Source organism: Puma concolor, chromosome C1 (genome assembly GCF_028749965.1).
Source record: "Puma concolor isolate L17-30 chromosome C1, mPumCon1.1.hap2, whole genome shotgun sequence".
Taxonomy (NCBI): Eukaryota; Metazoa; Chordata; class Mammalia; order Carnivora; family Felidae; genus Puma; species Puma concolor.
The window spans coordinates 76,654,869-76,669,951 of NC_141674.1; positions in this window are offsets into that span (position 1 = coordinate 76,654,869).

Consider the following 15,083-nt stretch of genomic DNA (forward strand, 5'->3'; position numbering starts at 1 on the left):
CAAGACTGGAATCTCTTGCATGTTTCCAGGCTCTGACCTTCCTGATGTTGGTCTCCCAACACTAGTAGCCAGTTTTTTTATTCTTTAAGTGCTAGAGGAGTCATGAAATATTCAGACACTGGGTTTCCCTGAGACCAATCTGGTGGCTTTTTCTTTGTGCTAACTGCTGCTTTCTATGCATCATTCAAAAGGTACATACCAAGTTGTCAGCCCCTGAACTGCTACTTGGTGTTAAACATGAATATTTGTAGCTTAGCAAGGGACTAAATTTAAAAAAAATTAATATTTGACAAGCCCAAAGAAAGGCATAACAGGTCCAGAAGTATCCATTTGAAAGGTTTTTTATTTGTAAAAAGTCAAAACTTTTTGTACAACTGGGGTGATTCTGAGCCACAAAAGGTTTGCTTTGAAAAAAAAACCACTGATTACGAGACTTCTTCCAGGAACATCGATTATGATCACACCATGGCAAATACGGTGGCCAAGTTGTGTTTCTTTCTTTCTTTCTTTTTTTAATGTGGATGGTAGGAAGAATATTCATTCCATGCATGTGCTGCTAATCTTATAGGACCAGAAAGCTAAGCGAGATGATGTAAGACTTATTCCAGTTGCACATCAACTATACCTACAGTGGCAAAATTGCCTTTTCCCACATTTCTTAATTAGAATTAGAATCAGCTTAGAACTAATAGAATCTCTTATTAGCCACAAAAAGAATGGCTGCCTCTCCAGTTCAAGTGGCATATCTGCATAACTTATAGCCTTAAGAGCTTATAGTCTTGGTACTCTTGGCTGACTGCCTTTAACTCTCCCATATTAATGAGTTGTTCTAAATTTAGTCTGCTGTGACAAACTAATATTAATACAGTATTTTATGGCCCCGAGCATTGTTAATACATAGGAATGAAACCCAGAGTCAAAGGAAGGGGGCGAGGGAGCGAGATTACTTTGTGTGATTGTCAAGATATAAGATAATCCAAGGATGTAGATATTAAGACTTAAATATAATACACTGCTTATGGATTTATATTATGTGAAACATTTTCTATTATTTTAAATCCTCATGGCATTAGTTTCCTATTTTCAGGGGTTTATAACTTGGCCATACAAATTCACTCTGGGCCGGAGCTTGGAATGCAGGGTCTTAACCTGGGGACATTTTATTTATTTATTTTTTTTCTATTTAACCAAATTAAAAGTCAGTTTGGCCATTTTTAACCCAGGCGAGTGGCAAAGAAGGAGCACAGAGTGGGGATACAATTTTGTATCTAGAGCTTCAGCTTCTTTCAAAAGGTGAACCCCAAGAAAAGACTATACATGACTCCTGGGGAGAAGGTTAGAAAACTGAAACAAAGCAGAAAAGCCACAAGTGCCGTCAATAAGTGTGATGAAGAAATTTCTTTCCCTAAATGCGGATGGTACCTTGGTAGCGTCTGCCCTGTGTAGCAAGCAGCCTGCCTCTGGGTGTCAGTCTCGGTTGCCACCCATGGGCTGATGGCAAATTTGCAGAGTTGGCAGTGGGTGTGGATGTGTGTGTGTGTGTGTGTGTGTGTGTGTGTGTGTGTGTGTGTAAATGTAATTTCTACTTGTCATTTGTAACGAAGGAACAGGAACGTTCAGTGTGGGATCTACCGAATTCTCTAGCAAGAGGCAATGCTCATTCTTTAATGAATCCACAACTGGAGGAGAAGAAAAGCGAGCGTCACAGTTATTATCCTAGGCAGCTCCAGGCTGCCAGGTGCATCAATCAGGGAAATTGTGAGGCACGAGGAAGTGAGGAAGCAGTGGTGTGGGAGCTCTGGCGAACACTGGTTGTGAAAGTCATTTTTGAAGTCCTATGGGATAGAGAAACCAGCCCAAATGAAGCAGTGTTTTCATCCTAACTAAAAGCACTAAAAGCCTACTGCAAAGCCAGCTCCGTGGGTAACTCTCAAGATGTGTGGGTATCCTTTCGGCAGGTGGTTTTAAAGTCTTTTTAGATCTTTAAAAGGAGTTCCTGTGTGGGAAATTGACACTGTTTCTAGGACATTCTGTAACTTACAGAAAAATGCCCTTTATTGGGAATTGAAAAATTTCCATATAAATAAATAAAAAATTCTGTGACCCTGAGGTGAGTTGATGAAATTCTTTTTTCTTTTTTTCTTTTTTTTTCCTGTTCGTTCTGTCAGGTCAATGCTGATTAATTCATAGGGAGAGCATTTCCTTTCTGTACCAAGCTTTCCTTTCTGTACCAAGCTTCTCAGGGAGATGCTGGGAAGGGTTTTCGTCCTGAAATTTCACAAAGAAAGAAAGAGAAATTTCTTCATAAGGGAAATGGGAAGTGACTGCTCTTCAGAGCAGAAGAAAGACTCAAGTGCCCTGATCCAGCACTAGTTTGTCAGACGTCCTCCCAGAGCATGGCTGAGCTGCCCCGGTGGAGAGCAGCCTGGAGAACCTTTGCAGCAGGTGGAGCCAGGAAGCAGTGATCGTAATTTTTGGATCCCTAGTACCGGGTGACGATGTATGGCTGGGTGGCACAGTGCGTCTGAATAAATTGAAAATAAAGGCAAGGCAGAATAATACGTTGCAAAAGCAGTGGATTCCTCTGTAGAAAAATGTAGTCAAATATAATACCAGAAAACAGAAAGATCCATTTGGAGGTTTCCAGTTTAAGGAGACATTCGTGTCTTTTTGTAAAATTCTTAACCTCATAATAGCCTTCCCGTTAACGGGCTAAAATAAAGCATAAGCTAGTAATCAGATGCAAATTAGCGGTAATTACCGGCTAAGGTGAACAACTTGGCTCAGGGCTACTTAAGGGAAAATTCCAATCCCTATTGCCCCACGACCCAGTTATGTGGCTTAGGCTTTGTATATGCTGGATTTCATCTACTTGAAAGTGTGGCTCACATTATTCAGATTTAGCTGTTGGTTCTACATAACACATGTTGATGTATTCTTGAGGTAAGAAGATGAATTTTTGCTTTGCCAAAAGAGAAAATAACTTCTGTACTTTATGTTACACCTGCTGAGTTTCATAATCAAATTGAAAACCAGGTAGGGAAAGACACTATTGGATTCTTAAGCTTTGTTATAAATTTGTACTGGGGCTTCATTTAGCAGAGGCTGGTTGAGCATCTTGAATTGGGTATGGTTTTAAGAAAATCTGGATTGATTTTTGTATGGCACCTTCAGGCGAGGTAATTTGCTAGAACTGACAAAATGAGTCCGTCCTCTGAGGAAGTTTTCCTCTCTGGCTCTTCGTTGAGATTTAATTCTTCTTTTCATGTTTTTCTTTTTTCTTGGGGTGGGGAAGGGTACTCTTTACCTTTATTAGGGCCATCTGTTAAAGTTTAAGACCTCTTTCAAAGGTCTCCCACCATTATAGCTAAAATTAAGTCATCACTTAAAATTTTAACTTCACTTTTTTTTAAAGTAGCACACTCATATTTGCATGGTTTCAAATTCAAAATATATAGTAAAAAGCCTGCCTTTCAGCACTAGGATCCAGATGTCCACTCCTGTTCTCTTCCCCAGGAGTGGCCAGTATTAGCAGTTTCCTCTTCTGTTCTTTCAGAAATATCCTGCCCCTTACTGTATTTCCCCTTTTATTCAAGTGGTAGTGCTCTTTACAAATCGCTCCACACTTGGGTTACTTCTTCTTAATAATTAATCTTGGAGAGTTTCCATATCCTATCCTAAGTTCCTCCTTGATGGGGGGAGGAGGGACAGCACTATATTCCATTACGATTGTATCACAGTTAAGTTAGAGTTTTCAACTGGTGAAAATTGAAGTTATTTCCAATATTTTGCGGTTAAAAACTGCAGCAAGAATAGTCTTGTATATATGGCATATCCTACATATGCAAGAAATATCGGTAAGATGGATTTCTAGATATATGTAATTGCTGGTCAAAGGAAATGTACATTTGTAATTTTGATGAATATTGCTGAATGGTGTTCTGTGGAGGTTGTGCTGATTTACACTCTGAACAGTGTGGGTTGAGAGTGCCTCAGTCTGTACCACTTGACTGCACCTTCAGTGCCTTATCAGACTTAGATCTGTGTCAATCTGATAGGTGAATAAATTTGATCCTTAAAACTTAAAATTCCATTTCTCCTATTATATTTTCAAATGCTTAGCTTAAATCATATTTAACAGCTGTGTTTCATTTTTTGTAAGCAATCTGTTTATCTCTCTTTTTTAGATGTTTATTTTTAAGAGAGAGACAGAGACAGAGCACGAGTGGGGGAGAGGCAGAGAGGAGGATGGAATCTGAAGCAGGCTCCAGGCTCTGAGCTGTCAGCACAGAACCTGATGTGGGGCTCGAACTCCTGGACTGTGAGATCATGACCTGAGCTGAAGTCGGATGCTTAACCGACTGAACAGCCCAGGCGCCCCCAATCTGTTTGTGTCTTAAGTTACTTCTGTAGAACAAGTCACATCACTTATTTTCCAGCTTGTTCTACAGAATCATGGATCTGGAATCTGAAATTGGAGATTCCAGTCAATTCTTTTAAGTTTTGGACAAGAGTGTTGGGAAAAACATCTATAGCTGATAACATGAAGACCATGATGGAATTTTGTTGTTACCCTCATTTTTTTTTTTTTTTTAATTTTGAAAGTCTTGATTTTATTTGAAGGTTTGAAGACAGAATAGGAAGTGAAAAGCTACAGGTTGCCTGGGATTGAAATTGTGTATTTCAAAATTTTTCTGTTAAAAGAATGCACCTCTGCCCTTATGCCCAGAATCTATTCATGCAGACACTTGTTTGCATCACTTATTAAATGTAGGTTGACCTTATAGTCAGATGACTCTTACATTGATCCATATATTGACCATGAAACAAAGATTGGAGGGATCTGTGGGTCATTGAACTAGCCCTATTTTAACCTATCAAAGTGCTTTACTCTTGCTGTTGATTTTATTTTGTTACCTTAAATTTTTTTAAAAAGAAATCTAAAAGGTACAGGGAAATACCAGAGAATAAGGGTAATATAACCTTACTCCTAGCACTCAGAGCTGATGGTTAACTCTCACTTTTGCTTCCAGTCTCTTAAAATAATTATATGATTGGATATAGTCCCCTTTAGCCTTGAGTTTTGTTTCTTTCCCTCTTATTGAGGGACAACCACTGTTGATTAAAAAAAAAAAAAGTGTGTGTGTGTGTATATATATGTGTGTGTGTGTGTGTGTGTGTGTGTGTATATACATATATATGCATATATATCTACAATCTATAATCCATAAACAACATATAGTATTGTTTTGAGTGCTTTTTAAAAATATAAGTAGTCAATGGTATATCAATCTGTATCTAGCATTTTTTACTTAGCTTATATACGTAATTTTTTTTTGTGTGTGTATTTCATTGTATGAATATAACACATTTTGTTTATCCTTCCCCTATTGGGGTAGATTTAGGTTGTTGCTGTAATTTTCGATGTACATTCACAAAGATTAGCTCATGGGATCTTTACGTGAACCCAGTGACACATGTAAGATAGGGTAAGTGAGGAAATTTGAACACAGACACAGGTTAGATGACTTGGTTGGCTAGAGTTGGTTATATTCTCAGACAGAATCCAGGCTTCTTAATTTTTTGTGTAAAACCTTGCCCCTACTTATACAGCTTTTCATTCCTTAAAACATGGAGTGCCATTTAAAAGTTGTGCTCACACATAGTTTGGGTTGAAAATACTCTGTTTCCCTTTGATATATATTCATATCTATACCCACATCTATAGATCAATTTTAACTCTGTTTTAACGTTTTTCTACATTCAGTTAATTTTGAGACATGAAATGAGACATCAAAAAATAGCTGTCTAAAAACCAGGTATTCTTTATTTTTATTATTTTTTAAAAATTAAAAAAAATTCAAAATGTTGATTTATTTTTGAGAGAGAGAGAGAGATGGTGCGAGCAGAGGAGGGACAGAGCGAGGCAGACACAGAATCTGAAGCAGGATCTAGGCTCTGAACTGTCAGCACAAAGTCCGACACGGGGCTCAAACCCACAAACCATGAGATCATGACCTGAGCTGAAGTCAGAGGCTCGACTGACTGAGCCACCCAGATGCCCCTTAAAATTTTTTAATGTTCATTCATTTTTGAGAGTGACAGAGAGCGAGAGTGTGAGCAAGTTGGGAGGGGCAGAGGGAGAAGAGGACACAGAATCTGAAGCAGGCTCCAGGCTCTGAGCTGTCAGCACAGAGCCTGATGTGGGGCTTGAACTCATGAACTGTAAGATCATGACCTGAGCTGAAGAGGGATGCTTAACTGAGCCACCCAGGCACCCCTAAAATAACCAGGTATTTAAAAAAATGTTTATTGTTGAGAGAGGGAGAGAGAGAATGAATTGGGGAGGGGCAGAGAAAGAGAGGGAGATAAAGGATCTGAAGCAGGCTTTGTGCTAACAGCAGAGAGCCCAATGTGGGGCTCAAACTCAAAAACTGCGAGATCATGACCTGACCCGAAGTTAGACACCTAACCGACTGAGCCACCCAGGGGCCTTTAAAAAACCACGTATCTTAATAGATGTCAAAAATCCAAACGAAGTTTTCTGCATGTGTATTCAAGTTCACAGAAATTGTTAAAGGTCTCTCACATACCAAGCCCCCAACTTAATTCTTCTTCTAGAGATGTGTTCTTGATATATTGCTTTTTTTTTAAATCCATGACCAGTACTTTGTAAACTTTCCCCACAAACTGCAGTTTCTATTTTCTTTTTCGATAATTAAAGTATTTGAGTAGAAAGGACAAAGTCGAGTATTTCTCAAACCAGAAATTTTCTCTGACTTACCAAGATGACCGTGGTTAATTGAGGAATGAAGAGATGAAAGGCAAACACACTCAGCAATGAATACAACACTTTAAAATAAAGAACAATGTTTATACATAGTGTTCCTTGTGGTCTTACAGGATATTTGAACTGAAGGGATGTTAGATCATAGATGGAGGACTTGCCCAAGATCACATAGGGTGTTAGCAGCTGTACCAGAGCACAAGGATTATACAATTTCCAAGTAACTTAATTTTTATTTTTCCAGAAAAAGGGCGGCATGACACTCTGTGGATGTGTTTAGAACTAAGAAAGGAGAACAAAATTTTGTTAGATAAATTGACTAGGAATATTTCCCTTGACAGTTATGGGGAGATTGGATTCAAATATTTGTGTGGCTAGTGCTAAGTTAGGGACTATTATCACTGCATATTTATTTTTTTAAATTAAAAAAAATTTTTAACGTTTATTTTTGAGACACAGAGCTCTGAGAAGGGGCAGAGAGAGAGGGAGGCAAAGAGTCTGAAGCAGGCTCCAGGCTCTGAGCTGTCAGCACAGAGCCTGATGCAGGGCTCAAACCCACGAACTGTGAGATCATGACCTGAACTGAAGTCTGGTGCTTAACCAACTGAGCCACCCAGGCACCCCTCGTCACTGTGTATTTGAGAATGATATACGTTGACGAAATCACAAAACTGTCATAGAGTCAGTCTTTGAATTGCTTCTGCAGAAAGAAATTGGGCTGTCTTACTAGCACTGCCTTGCTGGCCGTGGAGCCTTGTCAAAACTCAACCCTTACTTCCTTGGAGAGCAGAGCATTTTTGGCTTCCTGATATTGGATCGAGTGTCCCTTCCCTCCTGCATGTGGCCAGAGAGCTCCGTGTCCATCCCAATTTTAAGCATTTACAACAACAGTTCATAATGATCGGATGACACATTTGTTACCCTTACTTTGCTGTGGGAGTCATATGCTTTAGGACCAGTTCATCTTTTTCATCATTATGTCTCATGTCACTAGCAGAGTGTGGGTACGGAGTTAGGGAGTCGCAGGATTTCATTAACAGACAAAAGATGACTGAATGCATTTTCTAGTAGGAATATCCTGTCTTAGGAAATTTGCCCTCTACACAAAGTATAGCATACAATTTAAAAAATGCTAAATGCCTGTTACTGCTAAATGAATAAGATGTATTAACAAAATTCTATAAAAAAGTTTGAAAGAGATTTTTCTTCCCCTCCCCCCTCCCCGAATTAGAAGTGACTAGTTGTCTATTTGAGGATATAGCAATTCTTGTATTATTTAAGAACATTATAATTCTTGGCTTTTATAGCAAAATAAACACCTAGAAGTAAAGAATTGCTTTTAATACGTTCTGTGGAATATCCATAACTACTTCGGTGTTTTTTTTAATTGACAGAGTGGGAAGCCATATTATCACTCAATTTTATGTAAATTCTTTAGCTGCACCACCAGCTAAAAGAAACAAATCCATCTATAAATTACTATTAGTAGATAATCAAATACAAGAGCCTAAAACAGCTAAATGTCACAGTGGTAAAACCATGTGACATCTGGCTATAATTTGAATGTTTTACCAGTTCTAACGCAATTTTAGAAAGAAAACTAGGCATTACCAACAAAGTAAAAATGAAGGGGTTGTTTTTGTGTAGAATAAGTGTGGTACTAGTTGAAGATGCTACTTGATGATCTCATTTGGGTCTCTTTGAAGCCCTTGAGTGTTTATAATCCCAAGGCCTTTTGGAGCCTTTTAAAGAGTTTTCTCACTAGAGGGCAGCATTTGACTAAATGTCCAAACAGAATGTTTCCTGGCGAACTGGGAATATCCATACAGATCACTTTAATAACCCAGCAGTCTTACATGGCTTTCTAATTCAATTTGTTGGGCTGGGACCCAATCTGGTTTGATAAGCCTTTAGATAGGAATTTTAGGGATTTATTCCACTAATAAATACGAAGTGTTTTTAGACAGGTACTGTAACAGATAATAGATACTATAACTTTATGGAAGTCATGCTTACCCTAGAGCTTCTACTGCCTAGCCTTTTAAATGCACATAAATTATTATATTAAACTATTTATTATAACTGAATAAAATAGTTACTAATTTGTCAATCCTCTTTAAAAAAAAAAAAAAAACTTTCCTATCACATCTATGTCCCAGTTGGTCTTATCTCTGTGATCTTTTCTCACCTAGATTAAAAAAAAATTTTTTTTCATGTGTATTGTTGAGAGAGAGAGAGCGCGAGCGCGAACAGGGGAGGGGCAGAGAGAGAGGGACACAGAATCTGAAGCAGGCTCCAGGCTCCAAGCTGTCAGCACAGAGCCCGGCGCAGGGCTGGAACTCACAGACTGTGAGATCGTGACCTGAGCTGAAGTCGGACGTTTAACTGACTGAGCCACCTAGGTGCCCGTTAGATTTTTATTTTTAAGAGTGAGCCCTACGGAAGTGTTATGGATGAGTACAAGAGCTGCCAGTAGAGGATCTCTCTTCTAGAAGATGGTCTTCATTTGATCTGGGCCTCAATGATCACACATTTTCTACATCCCAGATAGCATGCCCAGGGGCTAGTCTACTGGGTAAGGTTTAAGACCCAAAAAGGTAGCCTCAGCCTTATTTTCAAGGATGAGAGAGTAAGCCTTTGCTTTGTCCTCATCATAATTCTGTCATTGTTGGGACAAAACCTCTTCTTTTATTTTCCAACATAGAGCTGAATGTACAGTGGAGACATCTGGGATATACAGCTCTTTATGGAGATTAGATATGACAGCCAATTACCAAACTACAACTTGGCATTTGTTAATAGGAGCATTGCCATGGAAGCCAATGTTGGAGAAAATGACATTATCTTAATATCTTAGTTTTTTTTTTAAAGTATGTTGAATATCACCCAAAGAAACTGTTGAGACAGTCCCAACAAAAATTCACATCCATAAACATACACAGGTACATGAACACATACATATGATTGTACCATTGAATTTGTATTTTCAAATCTTGATATAAATTCTTTTTTGTTGTTACTGTTGTTTAGAGAGAGAGAGAGAGAGTGCACGAGCAGGGGAGAGGGAGAGAGAATCTTATGCAGGCTCCACGCTCCGTGCAGAGCTCAACATGGGGCTCAAACCCATGACCCTGGGATCATGACCTGGGCTGAGATCAAGAGTCAGATCCCAACCAACTGACCCACCCAGGTGCCCCTGTGTTTTTCTAGGTGAAAGTGATCATCCTATATATGGGTGCTTATGACATTGAAAGAGACACTTGCTTTTCTTCCAATTATGTTTGGATGAATTATTGAAAAGCTTTAAAAATGCTCCTTTGAGGTATTCTATTGGGCTTCTGATGACTATTTTAGTAGAAACTGAATTTCTTGAATATTGTAGTTGTTGGGCAAAGTAATTTAGGAATAGATACTTTTCTAAGAAAGGCCATTGAAAATTAGAAGCATCATGAAGGGCTTTGTTCAAGACTCACATCTACAGCTGCCCTGGCTGTCACCAGGGGGAGAACGTGTCACTGATGGGAAAGACTGTTGGGACAATATACTTAGCCTAAGGGATGTAAGACAAAAGTCAGCAATGGAGGGGAAGAAAGAATGACTCGTACTTAGAGTGGTGGTTTAAAGTATGAAATCTGCCTGAGTTCTAATCTCAGCTCTGTCACTTACTCGCTGTGTCACCTTCGGAAGGTTATTCAGCCTCTCCATACCCCAGTGTCCTTATCTTTAGAAGGAGGATGAAAACAATCCTACCTTAGTATGGTTATTATAAGGATCAAATAGCTTATGCTTGTAAAGCTGTTAGAACTGTGCTTTCTTAATTAACATATTAATAACATGTTTATAAATAAAATACTGAATCCCTTCTGTGAACCTGGCATTTTCAGAGATGTCCCTTCATTTTGATCTTTAAGCTAGCTCTGAGTCATGATTATTAACCTGTTTTCACAGATTTAAATACAAACTGGGGTTAAAAAAAGAGTTGGTAAATGGCCCAGGAGCACAGGGAGGGGTGGGGGTAGGGTAGAGAAGTCTGAGCTGTCACCTGGGGAGAGGGATAGGTAAGTGTTATTTCCAACAGAGTGACTCTGGTCCATGCTGGGAACCAGGCAGTACCACAGAAGCCAGCCCAGAATTTGGCCTGACCTCGGGCAGAGCGAAAGCCTACCCTGTGTGGAAGGACACACGAGTGTTGGTGATTCCAGAACTCGGTCCTGAGCCTGGTGGTTTTAAGTGCAGCACTATCCCCCAGGAGCGCCAGGCCCCTGCCTCAGGGAGAGAGCATGTTGGCAGGGGGAGGGGGAAGGAGGAAGGCAGGAGGAGTGGACCCAACCTCCTTGGAGAGGAATGTGCTGCAGGTGCAGTAGGTTAAGAATGAAGCCTCCTGGGGGCTATTTCCGCAATCTGGCTGTTGTAGATAATGCTGCTATAAACATCAAAGTACATATGTCCATCGATTAATGAATGGATAATGGTGTGTGTGTGTGTATACGCATATACACATACTCACACAATGGAATATTACTCAGCTGTTAAAAGAATGAAATCTTGCCATTTACAATGACGTAGATGGAGTTAGAATGTATAATGCTAAGCAAAATAAGTCCCATCAGCGAAAGACAAATACCATATGCTTTTACTCATATGTGGAGTTTAAGAAACAAAACAAGCAAAGGGGAAAAAGAGAGGCAAACCAAGAAACAGAATCTTTAGAGAACACACTGATGGTAACCTGAGGTGAGTGGGGGGATGGGTGAAATAGGTGATGGAGATTAAGTTGTGCCCTTGCTGTGATGAGCACTGGGTGCTGTATTTAAGTGTTGAATCATATATTGTGCACCTATAATTAATATAACACTGTTAACTGGAATTTAAATAAAAACTTAAAAAAATAAACTTCATACAGTGAAACAAAAATAATGAAGCCTCCTTTAAGAAATGCCAGGAAATGGGACACCTGGGAGGCTCAGTCAGTTAAGCGTCTGACTTCGGCTCAGGTCATGATCTCGCGGTCCGTGAGTTCGAGCCCCGTGTCAGGCTCTGGGCTGACAGCTCAGAGCCTGGAGCCTGTTTCAGATTCTGTGTCTCCCTCTCTCTCTGACCTTCCCCCGTTCATGCTCTGTCTCTCTCTGTCTCAACAATAAATAAACGTTAAAAAAAAAAATGCCGGGAAAGACCTAAAAATTCCTGCTATTGAATGATTCCTAGTGTTAGAGGCTTTGTTTCTCTTACGTGTCTTCAGGTATGTGTTCCATTGGCCGAAGTCAAGAGCACAGACGTGGGAGTGAGAGGGAGTGTGGCTGGGTTCCCAGCCATGATGCTGCGTGTTACTGTTGATGCCTGGCACTCGCTGGGGTATGGTGAGCGTGCCTGGGGCGCTGGGCTAAGCGCTGCCCGTGAATTCCCTCAGCTTGCCTTCACTGCGGTCTGGAGTTACTATTACCACCCTTATTGTACAGCTGAAGAAACTCAGGCTCAGCTAATTGAAGTAATTTGTTGAAGGCCAAACAGGGTAGGTTAGAGCACTGACTCTAGTGTCAGGTTGCCTGAGGGTAACTCTTAAATTTTTTTTAATTTTTAAAATTCTATAATTATTACTTTTTTTTACTTAAGTATCTTTTATGCTTTAGATTCCAGTATAATCAACATACAGTGTTACGTTAGTTTCAGGTGTACAACATAGTGATTCAACAATTCTCTACATCACTCAGTGCTCATTGAGATAAGTGGAGTTTTAATCCCTTTCACCTGTTCACCCATCACCCATCCACCTCCTGCTGGTAACCATCAGTTTTCTCTCTATAGTTAAGAGTCTGGTTTTTGTTTGTCTCTTTTTTTCTTTTATTTTTTTCCACACGTAAGTGAAATCATATAGTGTTTGTCTTTCTCTGACTGACTTACTTCACTTAGCATTATATATTCTAGCTCCATCCATGTCATTGCATATGGCAAGATTTCACTTTTATTATGGCTAAATAACATTCCATCGAATATGGATATCTCTTCTTTACCCATTCATCTATCAATGGTCACTTGAGCTGCCTCCATAATTTGGCTGTTGAAATAATGCTGCAGTAAACGTAAGGGTGCATGTATCTTTTTGAGTTAGTGTTTTTGTATTCTTTGGGTAAAAGCCCAGTAGTGCAAGTACTGGATCATATGGTAATTTTATTTTTTAATTTTTTTGATGAATCTACATACTGCTTTCCACAGTAGCTGCACCAGTTTGCATTCCCACCACCAGTACACGAGGGGTCATTTTTCGCCACATCACGTGAGAATGAATCTGGAAATACCTCATGGGCTGTGCAAGCTAAGGAATACTCACTTGTGTGCTTACTTAGATCAGTGTCTTAGATGTTTGCTTTACTTTCCTTGCCATCATCATCACTCATTGAGCTCCTCTTAGGAGCATAGTCAAGAGATGACACCCATCCTAAGAACCAAATGCAAATGGGACTAGTAACGTGCTAAAAAACTCAGAAGGGAGGGGCGCCTGGGTGGCTCCATTGGTTAAGTGTCCGACTTCGGCTCAGGTCCTGATCTCACGGTTCGTGGGCTTAAGCTCCGCATCGGGCTCTGTGCTGACAGCTCAGAGCCTGGAGCCTGCTTCGGATTCTGTGTCTCCCTCTCTCTCTGCCCCTCCCCCATTTGCACTGTCTCTGTCTTTCTCAAAAATAAATAAACGTTAAAAAAACTAAAAAAAAAAAAAATTCAGAAGGGATTGCGCCATACTGATCTGGGATAGGCAGGGAGTGCTTCCTGAAAGACCATGGCCAGTGCTTATGTGGCACTTCCTATTTTCAAGGCATGGTATATATGCTTATTTTATTAAAAAAAATTTTTTTTCAACGTTTTTTATTTATTTTTGGGACAGAGAGAGACAGAGTATGAACGGGGGAGGGGCAGAGAGAGAGGGAGACACAGAATCGGAAACAGGCTCCAGGCTCTGAGCCATCAGCCCAGAGCCCGACGCGGGGCTCGAACTCACGGACCGCGAGATCGCGACCTGGCTGAAGTCGGACGCTTAACTGACTGCGCCACCCAGGCGCCCCTATATGCTTATTTTATATATGAGTAAACTGAGGCACAGATCTGCAGAATAACTTGCCTAAGCTTATGAGAGACAGATACAGAAAGAGAGAGGGAAAGTCAGAATTCAAACCCAGTCTCAGTCTGTTGCTAGTTTCCTGTGCCTATGGGCTGGGCCTTGAATAATATCCTGACAACAACAGTAGTAGAAACTACTCTTTTTAAGTAACTGCTATATGTCTGGTAATTCACTTCAGTATATTATCATATTTGTTTCTGAAAATAACCCAATGGAAAAGGATTATGACACATACTTTGAAGATGAGGAAATGGGGTGCTTGGGTGGCTTAGTTGGTCAAGCATCTGACTTCTACTCAGGTCATGATCTCATGGTTTATGGGTTCGAGCCCCACGTCAGGCTTTTGTGCTGACAGTTCAAAGCTCAGAGCCCAGAGTCTGCTTCAGATTTTGTGTCTCCCTCTCTCTTCCTCTCTCTTGCTCATGCTTTGTCTCTCTTGCCCTCGAAAATAAAAAATCAACATTAAAAAAATATATTTAAAAAAAAGACGAGGAAATAAAATCTGAGAATTTGTTGATAAATAAATGAAGAAACTTGCCCGAAGGACTTGAATTATTAACTAGCAGATCTGGGATTCAAATCCAGGTTAAACTGGCTCCTATGTTAATGTTCGTTTCTTCTTGCTGTCCTTATCTGGCATAAAGTACCAATGAGGAAGCTGTGGTGACTGGGCTGTGTGTGGTATTGTAATGACCAGTAGGGACCATGGTATGGCTAGAGGTGTGTACGTATATTAGATAAAGCTTGGGAGATGCTGTGATCACTTAAAACGAGATTCAACTATTGAAATCCTTCAACAATCAAAGGCTCTTCAGTCATAGGTGAGGGGGTATTTGCAGATGAAAGGGGATTTCTCTCAGTTACCCTGATTCTAAGACATTATGTATGCTAACTGTCCTGGGCTTGCTGCAAATCTCTTTGAGTTTGCTATCTTGTCTCCATCCTGCCTTTTTAGCTTCATCTAAGAGTAGGGTTACTAAAGTTAGCAGGTAAAAACACAGGACACCAACTAAATTAGAATTTCTGATAAACAACAAATAAGTTTTAGTGTGAGTATGTCCTATGTAATATATGTATGGCAGCCATATGTAAGCGGTGTGTAGAAAGGCCCATTTCCCACCCATGGTGCCTCACTGGAGGCCAGGATCCAGTTCTGGTGACAGCTTAATAAATGGATTTACATGCCTC